The sequence below is a fragment of the Ceratotherium simum genome, chromosome 19 (genome assembly GCF_057802395.1).
Source record: "Ceratotherium simum simum isolate JZ-2026a chromosome 19, ASM5780239v1, whole genome shotgun sequence".
Lineage (NCBI taxonomy): Eukaryota > Metazoa > Chordata > Mammalia > Perissodactyla > Rhinocerotidae > Ceratotherium > Ceratotherium simum.
The window spans coordinates 38,018,250-38,030,295 of record NC_141918.1 but is presented as its reverse complement, the minus strand read 5'-3'; the positions used below and the strand labels follow the sequence as shown (position 1 = coordinate 38,030,295).

At 38.0% G+C, this 12,046-nt stretch overlaps 1 pseudogene; it reads left to right on the top strand.

The window, feature by feature from the left end:
• The first annotated feature begins 2,885 nt into the window (after positions 1–2,885).
• LOC101401291 (transmembrane protein 230-like) lies at positions 2,886–3,319 on the top strand (annotated as a pseudogene).
• The last annotated feature ends 8,727 nt before the right edge of the window (positions 3,320–12,046 follow it).

The window sequence follows — 12,046 nt, the reverse complement described above, 5'->3', positions numbered from 1 at the left end:
GACAGCAGGATAGACACAGTTCTTTAAAAATATTTTAGTTACTCATTATGTATCTGTTATACATGCTTAGGGAAGATACACATAAAGTAAAACATCGTTTTGTTGATTTCAGTTGCCAATAATCGTATGTAACAGTGATGAGCACAGACGCGAGAAAACAGAGAAAAGCTCAGTTGCAAGTGAGTTTTGCTCAAATAAGGTGTATTTTGAGGAGAACTTTCAGATTTCTGGATAATTTTACAGCATCTCTGCCGCTTTGAGTTTAGGGAAGTGTTGGGTAGTTCCTTGGTCAGGGCTACAAAACTCAATACTTTCCTTAATGATCTTAAGTAACAACAGGCCAAAAGGTCACAGAACCTCAGTGTAAGCCTGGACCTTAAGCTATTTTAAATGAGTACTGAGATTACTTCTATTTATATTTTTAAACTTACAGATTATTTACTTACATACAAATAAAATAAACTGTCCTATTTAAGCAAACAACAACATGATATGGACCACTCCAGTGGATATAATTAATATAATAAAATAATATATTAGGGCCGGCCCGGTGGCTTAGCGGTTAAGTGCGCGCGCTCCGCTACTGGCGGCCCAGGTTTGGATCCCGGGTGCGCACTGACGCATCGCTTGTCCGGCCATGCTGAGGCCACATCCCACATACAGCAACTAGAAGGATGTGCAACTATGACATACAACTATCTATTAGGGTTTTGGGGAAAAAAAAGAAAAAAAAAAGGAGGAGGATCGGCAATAGATGTGAGCTCAGAGCCGGTCTTCCTCAGCAAAAAGAGGAGGATTAGCATGGATGTTAGCTCAGGGCTGATCTTCCTCACAAAAATAAATAAATAAATAAATAAATAAATAAATAAATAAAATAATATATTAATGTTAAACTATTTGAAATACATTTCCGCAATGAATTATCAAACTCCTCTGCACTCTACCATGTCAGTATTGTTCTACAGTCTAGGCCTCTTCTTCATACCTTTTCCTCTTGTTTCCCAGCAGCTCAACTACAGCCTCAGGCACAGGTCTCCTTTGTGCCAGGAGGCTCTCGCTGAATCTCTGAGTATCACAGTATCTCTGAGATAGGCACATTCGGAGTAGGAAGGCACTCCTCTGCCTCAGTTCAACTCTCTTTACTCAAACAGCTCTCTCTTGATGGCTCTTCACTTTCCTAATGCAGAGGTCTAGACTGAATACGCCAAAACTGACAGGTCTGATACACTCTTTTTATCATCTAGTTCATACTAAATGTGATCATATGCACATAACACACTAAGTTGTAGTGAAGTCAAAGTTCAACTCCATTACAAATGACTTGTCTCTAGATCTTAATGGGAGATCCTCTACACATAACTCATTCTAGCTTCCATATTAACTAGCTGTGTGACCTTGGGGTCAAATATGCAAATTCAAATTTTTATTTCTGAGATATGTTGGGGAGAGGAGATGTACATTATAAAATACTATGTAAGTAAAGGTAAAATTATAATTTAAATTCGAATAGTTGTAGGGAGAATTATCTTAGGTAGTTATATATTTGCATTTTGTGGTAAATTTAACCAACAAACATAGGGTTTAGTAAAGGCAAAGGACTCACTGCTAGGCTCTGCGTGGTTAAGAGAATTTTAAAACAATACCATTACTTCCATAGAGAAGTTTATATTCTACTTTGGATAATGAGATAATCTCAAATATGAAAGAATACACTTAAAAAATAGAACTCACTGGTCAAATTTGAAAGGCATATTCAAAATGAGGTTAAATTGAATTAAATGGGATATTGAATGCAGTAGGTTATAAATTTTAAGATGAATTGTAAACTACAAAGAAGGCATAGGTGAGTAAGAAGTAGGCATAAAGCACAGAAGAGGGAGAAATCATACATTCAGTTGGTCAAGAACCTTGAAGCAAAGGCTGCAGCTCAGGTCTAAACTCTAGGAGTTGACAGAGAACTTGGAGGTCTCCAATATAACCTCTCATGTAGTGGGAACCCCCTCTGCAATAGCCTAACAGAAGACTACACTACTTCGATTAAACCCTAGCATTCCAAAGGGCACACCACTCCCACAAGGCAGCCAATTCAATTTTCAGGCAATACAATTTGCAGGAAAGCTGTTGCCTATACAATGAACCAAAATTTAGGAGTGAAATGCCTTCAAGTCTTTGGACATGCTTTGCCCTTGATCACGTCAGGATCAAAGCTCCATGGAGAGCACCTGCTATAAGCAATGCAGTTTGCATAATTCGTTCAGTAAGTCTTCACAATAATCTTATGCAGCACAAGTTACAATGCCCATTTACAGAAGGAACTAGGGTCCTGGATATGCACTATGACCAAGCTTACACAGCTAATAAGAGGCAGAGCCAGGATTTCACCAAGGTTGGGTTCCAATACTCATGTCTCTCCTCTCCTCTTGATTGGCCATTTGAGGCTGATCAGATTAGCTATGTGTGCTGCATGTTAGACCAATGGAATGGAAGAGGGGCAAAAATGGGATATGATTATGAAAATTGAGAGAAAATGGAAATTCAATGAAATTGACTGAATGAAATCTATTAAATGTAAGCTAATCTACTCAGTCAAAATAGTTTCAGAGATAAAGGAATCTGGGAGTTTACTATAATTGGCCTAGGAAAATAACAAATAGACCAATATACCATCAGACTATCTAAGTAATCACAACTTTGCATGATAAGAGGGGGATTCTATCAAAAACACAGCAGAGTCCGAGAAACAATTAATTTCTGGGAGACAGATGAATGAGTGATGCTAAGACAACTCCCCTTGTAGGTCAGGGCAGTCTTTGGGTGGGTGCGCGGGCCTTGACGACCCCGCCCACAGTGTGGCAACGGGTGAGCCCCCAACCACTCCGTGGGTTATGGCGCCCACTCGCACCAACGTGGCTGCTGGGATCAACAGTAGCAAAGTGAAATACTCAAAGCTTTCCAGCGCTGTCGGTGGATACGTCACCCTTCAGAAGGGAACTTGACCAGTGAAGGTAGCTTTAAATCGAAAAGATGTCCGGGTGTCATAAGAATTTGCTTGTTAAAGTGTAAGAAGGAAGAAAACCTCCACTACGATTCCTTACCAGGCCATTGCCTGTTCACTGTGCAGTTTTTGATTGTTGCCTTTCTTCTTATCACAGGCAGCCTCCTGCTGGCGGGCTTCCTCGGCAAAGTGGGTGTCAACCGGGCAGTTTCCTTTCTGATTGTGGGCATCCTGGGGTTCCTGCCTGAGTTTTACCACCTGCCCATCGCCCACAGAGCATACCAAGGCTGCCAGGGCTACTCCTACCGTGACCTTCTGGACTGATTACTAGCTGCCACTGGAGCCAGAAGAGTCACAGATGGGGCTGAGCGGAACTTTAAGTCATTTGGCAGAAGCTATGGAAATCCATGCCTAAGGATAAAGGAATTCTGCAACTTTGTTAATATTTAGCAAAACTGTGGTCAGATATAAATCTATCCCCAAAATGTCATTGCATTTACAATTAGACAAATAGGAAACCAGAACTTTCTCTATTTTTACTTTGCTGGCCCTAGAAAAACACCTGACAAATTTTTCCACATGGATATGTATAGTGGAGGAACAGCAATATTAATTGTGGGGGAAAGTAAAAAGTTATTCTATAGAAGAAAATGTTGCCACCACCACCTTATCTAAAGCTGAACATTTCTTTTAAATAGTCACTACTGATAATTGTATCTTGTGAGAAATGGAAAAATGCAGTATGTCTAATTTCCTGTTACTAAGTAATTTATTTGAAAAATTTATCAGTATCTTATCACCCACACTTACCTTTAGCTTTATATTCCATGGATGATCTTGGTAAAATAGAATATCAATTTTAAGAAATATAAAAAGAGCACTACAGTTGTGTTATGTGGAAGCCCCGTGAGCTTTAGAGTCAGACAGAACTGATGCAAAATTTCTAGCTGTGTAACCTTGGACAAATTACTTCATACTCTGAGACAGAGTTTGGAACCATAATTCCTACTGTTTGGGGTTTCAATAGGGGTCACATAAAGTATGTTATATCAACAACATGGCACATAGGTATTCTCAAAATTGTCAATTCTTCGATGTAAAATAGGGTTCTAGAGAAGACTGCCCATAAAGTTAACTAAAGCCACAAGTAAATTGCTTCCATTCCCTTCAAGCTAACATAGGAGAGTTGACCACCCAAGAGAATAAGACTGCTAATCTGTAAAATTTATAATCTCATTTTAAATCAGGACATTGGGCTGCTTTTTATTTGTATGAGCCTTCACCTCTTGAGTCCTACATAGGAATAGGGCAAATTAGGGATTTATGGGGCTGAAGCATATGTAATTTGGAGGGGTCTCTTAAGAAAAAGAACACAAAATTATGAATACAAAATTAAGTGCAGGGCATGGCAAGGGGCCTATACATGGGTAGGACCCTGAAGCTTAAGCCTCATTATCTTCCTGTTCAATGTGGCTTTGATAGAGAAGGTGAAGAGAGGATCTAGAAAAAAGGACTGAATGTGGGGATATGTCTGCAGTTAAGGCTGTGGCTCCAGATTAAAGGTAACAATTGAGAAAGTAGTCATGTTTTCTAGGGTAAAAGATATCATCCTATAAAAAGAAATACTTTCTGAAGTGTTGTAGATAAAGGATATAGACTTAGATTTGTGAGAGATAAAGAAAACAGTGTATTTTCTGGGCAAAGAATGTTGGCAATTGATAAAGGGAAAGAAAGATACTCTCAAGTGTGTTACCTTTAGGATAAACAAGACATACCCAAGTTAAAAAAGAGTTTAGTGATCTTCCATTGGTCCTATATTATGTACACAGATGTGAAAGAATGATAAAAAATGGTAAATTTCTAAATATTCTTTTGTGATCTATCAAATTGTGCTAAATGAACAGAGATAATAGGAGCTGTAATCTGTTTGGGTTCTGATAGCAACATCAGTCCTCCATCTTATTAGAAACCACAGAATATAGGAAAAGTCCACTGGGGACCAGGCTGGTGGCGTAGCAGTTAAGTTCACATGCTCCACTTCAGCTGCCTGGGGTTTCCAGGTTTGGATCCCGGGCGCGGACCAACTCAGTGCTTGCCAAGCCATGCTGTGGCGGTGTCCCACATAAAGTAGCGGAAGATGGGCATGGATGTTAGCAAAAAAGAGGAGGATTGGCAATGGATATTAGCTCAGGGCTAATCTTCCTCACAAAAAAAAAAAAAGGAAAGAAAAAAAAGTCCATTGGAAGAGTAACCAGTCAACAATCCACCACAATTTCAATATGAAAAATTAATATTAAAAGGGACTAAGTGATGTAAAGGAATCCTCAACAAAATATTAGCAAACCAAAGTCAACCATATGTTAAAAGGATCACACACCATGATCAAGTGGGGTTTCTTCCAGGGAGGCAAGGATAGTTCAACATCTGCAAATCAATCAATGTGATATACCGCCTTAAAAAAATGAAGGATAAAAAAACTGTGATCATCTCAATAGATGCACAAAAAGCATCTGACCAAATTCCACATCCATTTATGATAAAAACTCTGAACAGAGTGTGTATAGTGGGAATATACCTCAACATAATAAAGGCCATATGTGACAAACCCATAGCTAACATCATACTCAACAGTAAAAAGAACACATTATTTCAGTGCAAAAAGACCTTCTCCAAGACCTTCTCCAAACTCCAATGAAGTTTTTAAAAATCAATGATAAAAAATTTTAATGGCAGCCAGGGAAAAATGTAAGAAACCTATAAAGGAACCCCCATTATGCTATCAACAGATATCTCAGCAGAAATTCTACAGGACAGAAGAGAGTGAAATGACATATTCAAAGTACTGAAAAATAAAAATTGTGAGCCAAGAATACTCTATCCAGCAAATTTATCCTTTATATATGAAGGAGAAATAAAAGCTTTCCCAGACAAACAAAAGGTGAGGGAGTTCATCACCACCAGACCTGCCTTGCAAGAAATGTTGAAAGGAATTCTTCAAGCTCAAATGAAAAGAGGCTAATTAGTGACAAATAAAAAAATGAAAGTACACCAAACTCTGATAAAGGTGATAGTCACAATTAGAAAACTGTAACTCTGTTTTAGAATAGTGTGTTCAACACTTAATTGTAGCGTAAAGGTTAAAGGAAGAGAGTATTAAACGTAATTATAGCTACTACAATTGGTTAACAAATTCACAGCATAATAAGAGGTAATTTCTGACTTCAAAAATATAAAAGGGAAGGATTAAAGGGTGGAACATTATAGGCAAATGAAGGTAATTTGAAATCAGTAGAAAAAGGACTATTGTATCTGTGGGATATTTTATGCAAGCCTCATGGTAATCACAAAGCAAAACTTTAGAGAAGAGACACAAAATATAAAAAAGAAAGGGAGATTGAGAAAAACTTACTATGGAAAACTACCAATTTAGAAAGAAAGAAACAGAAGGGAAAACAAAAGCAAAAAAAAAGAGACTGAGAAAAAATTACTAAGGAAAACTACCAATTTAAAAAGATAGATACAATGTTATAAACCAATGTTACTGCAATAAACAAAAAATTAAAAATAAATAAATAAAAAGATAGAAACGAAGGGGCAAGAAACAATGGAGATAGAAAATAATCAGAAGGCAAAGCATAAGTTGACAGCAGTAAGCCTTATATATCAATAATAACTCCAAATATGAATGGATTGAAATCACCAATCAAAAGCAACAGAGTGGCTGGGTGGATGAAAAAATGAGACACAACTATATGCTGCCTCAGGAGACTCATTTCAGCTCTAAAGAGGCATGTAGGCTCAATTTGAAGGGATGGAAGATTAGACTACAAGTAAGCAGAAACCACAAGTAAGCAGGCACAGCCTGCTTTTTCATATCTTATGAAACAGACTTTAAGACAAAGACAGTAACAGGAGACAAAGAAGGTCATTATATAATGATAGAGGGGTCAATATAGCAAAAAGATACAAAAATCATAAATATATATGCTCCCAACACCCAAGCACTGAAATATGTTAAGCAAATACTAACAGACTTCAGAGTCAGTAGTTATTTATGTATGTAGAGAAAACAACAAATCAACTTTTTTCTCAATATTTGACCAAAAAGCAAAGATATGGAAGGGAAGAAGATATGAAATTCTACTAAATTTCTTTCAAAGAATTTTATCTGTCATTTGTAGGCAATTGAATTATGGACAACTTGGAAACATTTATTGAAATTTAAAGGATATTATTAAACATGTTGGAGTTGATGTTGACTTTACAGAAAATTTTATTATTTTGAAATCAGATATGATAATGTCTTCATAATCACATATCCCAAATCTGATAAGTTCCATATTCAATAGCTAATGTAAGAAATAAAATGGTACTTTTATAATATGAGGACTCAGCCCTTTTACTAGTATTATATATAGGCAAATACTCTTAATCTATTGGATATTATGAAGCTAAGTGAATTTAATATCCTGTCAAATAAGGTCTTTTACAATATAGTTAAAAGTTATTTTGGATTTTGGTGAGAGAAAGGGACAAAATACTGAAGCAGTTGAAGACAACCTATCAAACACTGAGTTTCTGTAGTGGGCTGGGAAAGGAAGCAGGGATATTTACCACTAGGCAGGTATTGGGACATATACTTGAAGGTTTATTTAATAACTAAGTGCATGAGAAGGAGGACATTTAAGTTACACTAATATCCAGAATATGTAATGATCCCCAAATATTTTTAATTTGCCTCTGGGTCATAGAAGGGCTGGTCTCATTAAAGCAAAATTCTAAGTAGTGATTTATATGGGGAAGACCTTAAGGGGCTGCCGTTTTGCAGCCCACCCTAGAGACTGGCCCCACCCAACAACAAGCCCTCAGGCAACTTGTGGGCCTGCATAGATTGGTGACTGGATTCTCTGCAGCCTGGCAACTGAGCCCACTTCAGTGGGGCAGGGCGTGCACAAGGAGCGGGTGGAGAGTGTGGGGCGGTGGTGGAGTGTGTGGGGTTCCCGCTGTGGAGAGATTGGATCCACTTCAGGAGGTCAGGGTGTGCACACGGGGCAGGACTGTGTTGACTGTGTGTGTGGACCTGTGGGGTGGCAGGGCTTGTCAGCTGCAGAAGACTTGTGCTTCTCAAAGACCCACATAGGGGGTTGTCCCACCTTCCAAAGCCTGAAACAATTGGGTGCTCCCGTGCCTGAGGCCAGCCCCACCCAGCTGCAATCCTCAGAGAGCTGACAAGAGACCTAAAGGCTGGAGGCTTATAGCATTTGTAAGCCTCTGAGCATAACAACCTGCCACACGGGGGGCCTACTCACTTAAAAGAAATACTGAAACACAAATGTGGTATTAGAACTTGTAGCCAACTGTGCTGGGGCTCCACACAAATGATAAAGAGACTGAAGGGCCCACAACAACTACAAGCAGCTGAGCATTACAACAGCTGGCCAGGAGCATAACTCGGCTTCCCTGGGCGCCTACAGGGAGAGCAAACAGGCCACAACAGAAGGACACACGTAGCCCACATAGGGGTCACCCCTGGAACATTGAGAACTGAGGGAAGCACATTGCAGGCCTCCTAAGCCATCACTTATATAAGGTCACCTATCCAAGAGCAGGAGATGTAGCTGACCTACCTAATACGTAGACACAAGCACAGGGAAATAGGCAAATGAGGAGACAAAGGAATACATTCCAAGTAAGGGAACAGAACAAAACCCCAGAAAAGGAACTAAGTGAAACAGAAATGAGCAACCTACCTGACAAGGAGTTCAAACAAAGAGTGTTAACAATGCTCACTGATCTGGGGAGAAGAATAGATGAACTCAGTGAGAATGTCAACAAAGAAATGGAAGATATAAAAAAGAACCAATCAGAAATGAAGAATACAATACTGGAAATGAAAAATTCACTAGAGGGACTCAAAAGCAGAGTAGAGGATACAGAAGAATAGATCTGCGAGCTGGACAAAAGACTAGAAGAAATAACCCAAGCTCAACAGGTAAAAGAGAAAAGAATTAAGAAGAGTGAGGACAGTCTAAGGGACCTCTGGGACAACATCAAGCACACTAACATCCATGTTATAGGTGTCCCGGAAGGAGAAGAGTGAGACAAAGGGGCAGAGAATCTATTTCAAGAAATAATAGATGAAAACTTCCCTAACCTAAGGAAGGAAACAGACATCCAGGTACAGGAAGCACAGAGAGCCCCAAACAAGATAAACCCAAAGAGGCCCACACCAAGACACATCATAATCAAAATGTCCAGAATTAAAGATAAAGAGAGAATCCTAAAAGCCGCAAGAGAAAGTCAAGTTACATACAAAGGAAACCCCATAAGGCTATCAGCTGACTTTTCAGGGGAAAGCTTACAGGCTAGAAGAGAGTGGCACGATATATTTAAAGTGCTAAAAGGAACAAACTTACAGCCAAGAATACTCTACCCAGCAAGGTTATCATTCAAAATGGAAGGAGAGATCAAAAATTTCCCAGACAAGCAAAAATTAAAGGAGTTTGTCACCAAGAAACCAGCGCTACAAGAAATGTTAAAGGGACTGATTTAAGGGGAAAAAAGAAGACCACAAATAGGAAAAATTATCTATTTCCACGATAAGAAGGTAATGGATACAAATGCACAAAATAGAGATTAGATATGATATCAAAAACATAAAAGGAGGGAGGAGGGGAGTTAAAGACTAGAGCTTTCAGACAGAGGTCAAAGTAAAGAGACCATCAATTCTGTATAGAAGGAGAAAGGAACAGAGAAGGGCTACTAAAACAATGAGAAAAAGAAAGTTAAAAAATGGCAGGAAGTACATACTTATCAATAGCTACTTTAAAATTCAGTGGACTAAATGCTCCAATTAAAAGGCATAGGGTGACTGATTGGATAAAACAACAAGACCCATATATATGCTGCATACAAGACAAACACTTCAGACCTAAAGACACTCACAAACTGAAAGTGAAGGGATGGAAAAAATTACTCCATGCAAAAGGCAATGAAAAGAAAGCTGGGGTAGCAATACTCATATCAGACAAAATAGACTTTAAAACAAAAACTGTAAAAAGAGACAATGAAGGGCATTATATAATGATCAAGAGAACAATCCAACAAGAGGATATAACGCTTATAAATATCTACGCACCCAATGTGGGAGCACCTAAATATATAAAGCAATTATTAACAGACATAAACAGAGAAATAGACAGTAACGAAATAATAGCAGGTGATTTTAACACTCCACTTGCACCATCGGATAGATCATCCAAACAGAAGATCAATAAGGAACCATTGGCATTAAAGGACACATTAGAACAGATGGACCTAGTAGATATATACAGAGCATTCCATCCAAAAACCGAAGAATACACGTTCTTTTCAAATGCACATGGAACATTCTTCAGGATTGATCACATATTAGGCCACAAGACAAGTCTACAGAAATTTAAGAAGAATGAAATAATACCAAGCATCTTTTCTGACCACAACGGTATGAAACTAGAAATCAACTATAGGAAGAAAATCAGAAAAGCCACAAATACGTGGAGATTAAACAAAATGCTACTGAACAAGGATTGGGTCAATGAAGAAATCAAAGGAGAAATCAAAAAATACCCGGAGACAAATGAAAATGAAAATACGACATGCCAGAATTTATGGGATACAGCAAAAGCGGTTCTAAGAGGAAAGTTGATAGCAATACAGGCCTATCTCAACAAACAAGAAAAATCTCAAATAAACAATCTAACAATGCACCTAAAGGAACTGGAAAAAGAAGAACAAACAAAGCTCAAAATCAGTAGAAGAAGGGAAATAATAAAAATCAGAGCAGAAATAAATGAAATAGAGACTAAAAAAACAATAGAAAAAATTAATAAAACCAAGAGCCTGTGCTTTGAAAAGATAAACAAAATTGACAAACCTTTAGCTAGACTCACCAAGAAAAAAAGAGAGAAGGCACAAATAAGTGAAATCAGAAATGAAAGAGGAGAAACTACAACAGACACCTCAGAAATACAAAAGATTATAAGAGAATACTATGAAAAGCTATATGCCAACCAATTAGACAATCTGGAAGAAATGATAAAATCTTAGCATCATACAACCTTTCAAAACTGGATCAAGAAGAAGTAGAGAATTTGAATAGACCCATCACCAGTAAAGAGATCAAAACAGTAATCAAAAACCCTCCTCAAATAAAAGTCCAGGACCAGACGGCTTCCCTGGTGAATTCTACCAAACATTCAAAGAAGACTTAATACCTATCCTTCTCAAACACTTCCAAAAAATTGAAGAGTGGGGGAAGCTCCCTAACTCATTCTACGAAGCCGACATTACCCTGATACCAAAACCAGATAAGGACAACACAAAAAAAGAAAATTACAGGCCAATATCACTGATGAACATCGATGCGAAAATCCTCAACAAAATACTAGCAAATCGCATACAACAATACGTTAAAAAGATTATACACCATGATGAAGTGGGATTTATTCCAGTTATGCAGGGATGGTTCAACATTCGCAAATCAATCAATGTTATACACCACATTAATAAAATGAAGAATAAAAATCACATGATCATCTCAATAGATGCAGAGAAAGCATTTGACAAGATACAGCATCCATTTATGATAAAAACTCTGAATAAAATGGGGATAGAAGGAAAGTACCTCAACATAATAAAGGCCATATGTGACAAACCCACAGCTAATATCATCCTCAATGGTGAAAAACTGAAAGCTATCCCTCTAAGAACAGGAACCAGACAAGGATGCCCACTCTCACCACTCCTATTTAACATAGTACTGGAAGTCCTAACCAGAGCAATCAGGCAAGAGAAAGAAATAAAAGGGATCCAAATTGGAAAGGAAGAAGTGAAACTGTCACTATTTGCAGATGACATGATTTTATATATAGAAAACCCTAAAGAATCCACCAGAAAACTTTTAGAAGTAATAAACGAATATGGTAAAGTTGCAGGATACAAAATCAACATACAAAAATCAGTTGCATTTCTATACACTAACAACGAAGTAGCAGAAAGAGAAATTAAGAA